Source organism: Anastrepha ludens, chromosome 6, assembly GCF_028408465.1.
Source record: "Anastrepha ludens isolate Willacy chromosome 6, idAnaLude1.1, whole genome shotgun sequence".
NCBI lineage: Eukaryota > Metazoa > Arthropoda > Insecta > Diptera > Tephritidae > Anastrepha > Anastrepha ludens.
In genome coordinates this window covers 95,009,772-95,015,311 of record NC_071502.1, presented here as the reverse complement: position 1 = coordinate 95,015,311, position 5,540 = coordinate 95,009,772, and the positions used below count along the sequence as shown (strand labels likewise).

Genomic DNA, 5,540 nt, shown 5'->3' with positions numbered 1-5,540 from the left:
CGTTCAAATAGCTTTTAACGACCGCGTGCTTATCAGCATATAAATACTTGAGCTGGGCATACATACATATATACACATATATTTATATATATGCCTGCATATATAAATCTGTGTGTTTGGCAACAGAGTCCGCTGCGCCATTCATTGTCACTTGGCGGTGCCACAATTGCTGGTTTTGCTGCCTGGTCGCTTGCACACTCGCCTTGTGTTTGATAATATGGTAGCGTGGCCGAGCGGTCTAAGGCGCTGGTTTAAGGCACCAGTCTCCTCGGAGGCGTGGGTTCGAATCCCACCGCTGCCAAGAAGATTTTTTGTTAAAAAGTTGTGGGTTGACTTCTTTACTTCTTTCCAGTACACTTTGCAAAGGTTTCCGAGGTTTTGAGATTGTTGAACGAAATTTTGAAGCTGTGTGAATTTTTTATGCTTTTCCTCGCGTTAGTGGCGAACATGATAACCTAGACACAAGGTGGCGTTAAGCGGGATTAATGAATTCAATTCGAAATTATCTCAGGTATTAATATTTTTTATTTTTCGCTCTTATTTGAATATAAATTCCTGCAAAATATGTATGTCATGTCTTCATAAGTTATTTTTGGCGCCTTATGTCTGGCAGCTTGCCATTTTGCCTATCAGCTGTTTATCTGCTCAGTGAATGGCAGTGCTGCCAAGTATCGAGACGAGTTGATGGGTGCACCATAAAAGGGTGTTTCGCATGCATCATTCTGCATATAGGTATATTCCTCTCTGTGGTATTGCAGGGTACCAATACCACCTTGATCAAAAAGTTTCCGGAATATATTCAGAAAATTCAAAATACAAATTTTGTTCCTCAAAAGTGATATTATCGCCTTTAAGGTACTCGCTATCAACTGCAACAAAATGATGTCAGCGTTTGGTCCAGCTATCGAAACATTTCTGGAACTCTATTTTCGGTATAGCCATCGGATCCGTCTCCGACTTCCCATTACTTCCTCTCTACTGTTAAAACGCGATCCCTGTTCCCTGTAGTGCCTTTTTGACTCGATCAAACAGCAAGAAATCACAGAGAGCCATATCAGGTGAATTCGATGACAGTTGGTTGGTACTCGTTTCGTTCTTGGTCAAGCATTCAGGTATAATGATGGCACTACACGACGGTGTGTTGTCTTGGTACAAAATCCACGATTGAATTTCCCACAAATCCCTTCTTTTTTGGCGAATCGCTTCACGTGAACGTCTCATAACGCTCAAATAATAGTCACTTTTCATTGTCGGACCTTCTCGTGAAAATTCGTGGTGTGCAATTCCATTGTAATCCACAAAAATCGTGAGCATCACTTTCTGTTTTGACTGAAAACGACGTGATTTTATTTAACTTAGTCCATTTGAAGCTCTTCACTCACTCGCCGGATGTCTGGATTGAGCGTCGTGCTTATAAACCCACGTCTCGTCTCCATGAATGTTGGGACTTCACCTTGGAAAACACGTCTTTGGAGACATCAACGCGGTTCCTTTTTTGGATGAAATTCAGCTGCCATGGGACCAATGATCAACTTTACAGCAAAACGGCACTAACCCAAATCATTAACTACAGTGTCCTGAACGGATCCGCAAGCAATGTTCAAGTCCTCTGTCAATTCTCTGTTGGTTACTTTGTGTTTATGGATCCACTTTTCTTTCACTTTATTGATGTTTTCATTAGCTTTCGATGTTGACAGCCTCTCACTGTGCTCGATATCCTGAATGGACTCACAATCTTTTCTGAAAAGTTCATATCACAGATTAACGGCTTTTGTTGTTGATTTATCAGGGATCTCGTTAATGGAGAGATTTCAATCACCAAGAAATTCAGTTTACTGGGAGTTGGTTTCAGATGCTACTCAAAATAGTTCTGAACTGTTAGGATTAAAGATAAAAGTAATTACAGGCTCGTTTTAAACGTTTCTATTACTGCGCTTCAAAGCCACCAACCCTCGGTGCTAGCAAAGACTTCTGTTTAGAACGCACCTGCAAAATCGGGCGAGGGAGGGGTATTCTTACTTCTAAAAACCTCACGATCCATCGTACAGCCGTCAATGTATAAGTGGCAGACGTATTCAGACAGACATATTCAATTCACTGCCACAGTCAGTTCTCTAAGGACGTCGAGCGTTAAAGCATCTGTGGCATTCTAATTTGGATCGAATAAAATCAGTTCTCTGTCTAATAATTGTGGATAACAGGGAAAGAATCTTACCATACTAGCCTTTCTATTTTTTCTTTACTTTATAATGCTAGTTGAGGTCAATTAGACCCATTAAAGGGGCCTAAACTTTTTCCACACCTCTTTCCTTCACCACCTGGTCACAGTGACATTGCTGGAAACTGCGAAGCCGACGAGCTGGCCAGAGAAGGGACCTGTGAGGCGGTGTGTCCGCGAAAGGAGAGGATCGGGATCCCCTTGACAACCTACGCTCTACTCCTGGAAGGATGGGCTTTGCACCAACTCAGCGAGCGCTGGGTAAGCACACGAACGTCCTTCTGGCCACTTTTGGATAGGTCGCATTCGAGGGATATTCTGAGGATGACAAAATCTCATCTCTCAAATTTCGTGGGCATCCTCACGGGGCACTGCCCGCGGGGTACACTTGCCGTGAGACTCAGAATCACTTCGAGTCCTTTTTGCGTCAGCTGTATGGAGAATGAGGTGGAATCATCTTGGCACCAACTCCTCAGCTGTCCAGCTCTCGCGGGACTAAGATTCAAGCATCTTGGTTCTCACTTCTTTTCTGCGCCTGCTGATATAGCGGGTCTTGATAACAAAAATCTGATGAACTTCATCAGCAGCATAAAGAGGTTAACACAACCGCAGACCCCACACTTTTCATAGTCCACAAACACTCAACCCTCCCCACCCCTTTTCCTTTCGTCCTATCGTCCGTTTCCTTCACCTCTTTTCCCCTTCTTGCAATGGTATCACAAAGGATGAACACACTTTTTCGTCCAAGTGGGCCCACTCTCTGGGCAACCATCACTGCCTAACCTAACCTAACCTCCGCCACTATCAGTAGATATCGGAGACTTTTACAATTCATTTTTATTCATTCGCTCGACGTTACTTAGGCGTCGTTGGATCTTAAGTAGCTCAAATATTTCAAAGGTTTCATAAAATTGATTTCCTTGTCGTCTGCGAAAACCGCTGCAGTTAAATTTTTTAAGTTTCTCAAACACTTAGAGAATCTCTTCAAGGGATAGTCCCATCACCCAAGCCCCAGCGCCATGTAATAGGGAGGGTATGATGAAATACTTATAAAGAAGGTTGATTTTTGCTTGGCGCCAGAGGATCAGGCTTCTCAGTTGCCGCCTTAACCCAAAACTTGGTAAGAAAAATTCTAAGTTGGATTTCAAGGCTGTAAATTTTTAAGGAAAAATAATTCTTTACTATTTTGAAACTCTAACTGCCTACAGTCCCTTTTTTTGGTAAATAAAATTATATGAATTCTTTACGTCCGAATTGCGTCCAATCGCATTTTTAATATTTATTTTCCATTTGTTTGATTTACTAAATTCTTAATTCGAGAATCTTTAATCGAATGGAGTTTCGCTATTCTTCTAAAATTATTTAATAGTTTCAAAAAATATTTTATATTAATTTTTATGAATGTAAATCAAACTTCACTTGAAGCTGCCTATCAATTGGCTAATTTTCCACATCTAAATTTAAAAAATTATTCCATTCGCTGTTCGGTCAGACCAAGAATCAGCCTTCGAAATAGTTAAGAATCCGTCAAATGTTAGTGGCATACGGCTTCCCATTCGAACGCTCGCCATAAGGGTAGCGTGGCCGAGCGGTCTAAGGCGCTGGTTTAAGGCACCAGTCTCCTCGGAGGCGTGGGTTCGAATCCCACCGCTGCCAGGAAAGTTTTTTGCCGATTTTTATTCAACTGTAATGAAATTGTGTGGTGGAAGGGTTTATACAAAGCTGTTAAAGATTGCAATGAATTTTCCTCAAAATGTTTAAATATCTTGAAAATCTAGAGGCTATCCAGGGATTGAGGCACTTTTCGATGCCTGCTCAAAAGCACTGAAGGGCCATTACCCCAGACAATGGGTAATCCGTTGCAATAATTAGGATTCCAGTGAAGAGGGCGGTGGAATAACTTCTCATTTCAGAGGTTGTAAGCAGATTATGAACGGATTGCAATAAGTGGCCAAGAATTATCATTTTTCACTCCTATTTCTAACTCTCTCTCCTTTCTTTATCTCAAACGAAATCAATTGTATCCGATAATGATTTCTGGGCACGTTTACATTAAGTTTCAGGCTCTACCGAGTATAAAGTTTAAACTTGGAATCATATATGTACTTGAGTCCTTGCCATCGATGCTGATACATGGCTGCATCGCCTCCACGTTTAATGGACCTGTTTTTCGTCGCCACTTCTAGTTCGGTTAGTTTATATGGTTGGCCTTATGAGGGCCCACTTGAACAAACGCGCAAGTTTCGTCCCTGGCGATACCATTGTTGGGAGGATAATGTTTGAGGGTTATATTTGTTTTTTTTTTGTTTTTTTAACCCTGTAACATTCTTCCCCTCTCGACTGATTCCACCCTGGGACTGTCAAAAGCGATTTCATCAAGGTAGAGCCAGGTTCCTCTCTTAATTGCGTATTGGGGTTATACGCTATCGATAGCATCCATTGGTCTGTCACCAATGGGACATCGGAAAATTGCAATATCGTTACTCGATATCGACTTGTCGTCTGTTCGTGAATACAGTCACCCCCACAGAAGTTGTGTTTCAAAATGGCTTCTTTGGGCGACGCATCTAGGTATCTGTTGGGTATTCTATGATATATCGGCTGCATTCGCTTTGCTTCCTTGCTGCAAGCTGTTTTACCGCTTCCCATTTCTCTTTCGAGTTCAGCATTTGCGTTACAAGGTTATCTGGTGTGGGGACGACGCCGAGGACTTTTGCGAGCTCGAAGCGTTCTTTGAGGGTTATGGAGAAGATTGAATGATGACTACTTACGGTTGTGAGTGATAACTAAACGAGCTATATCCGCAAGTGTAGCAAAGAAGAGAGAGCAGAGATGTCTGAATCTCAGCCCAACGAGAGCCCAGATGTGTGAATCTCAGCCCAAGTAGACAGGAGGAAAAGATGCAGAGATGATTCCACATCTTCGTGCAGACAGCTGCTGCAGAAAGTACTCTAAGCAATACCAAGTCTCACCGCGTGTACACCTAACGAACAATGTCCGAAAAGTACATCCACAAAACCCGAGAGTTATGGCTTTGTTAACTTTAAAAGTTCTCTCGATCGCCTTCGATCTATATTTCACATTTGGGTACTAAATCAGCGCTCACTGAGTTGACGGAAAGCTCTTCTTTTCAGAGGCAGACCAGAGGTTTTCAAGAGAATCTCATTCTTTCCATTTCGTGGGAAAAGCACGCTCGGCAGGGGACCGGGCTAACTCATCCATCCAGTAGTTTTCCGCAAAGTTACTGTGTCTAGGAACCCTAATAAGTGGAATATCGGATGTGATCGATAGAGAAGTTAGGCATTCCCAGACTAATGGGTTC

General features: G+C 42.3%; 2 non-coding genes across 2 annotated transcripts; both read left to right on the top strand.

The window, feature by feature from the left end:
* The first annotated feature begins 219 nt into the window (after positions 1 to 219).
* On the top strand, positions 220 to 301 carry Trnal-aag (transfer RNA leucine (anticodon AAG)). The gene has a single exon. It is a non-coding gene; the product is annotated as a tRNA-Leu (tRNA).
* Positions 302 to 3,792: 3,491 nt separating this feature from the next.
* Trnal-aag (transfer RNA leucine (anticodon AAG)) lies at positions 3,793 to 3,874 on the top strand. The gene has a single exon. It is a non-coding gene; the product is annotated as a tRNA-Leu (tRNA).
* The last annotated feature ends 1,666 nt before the right edge of the window (positions 3,875 to 5,540 follow it).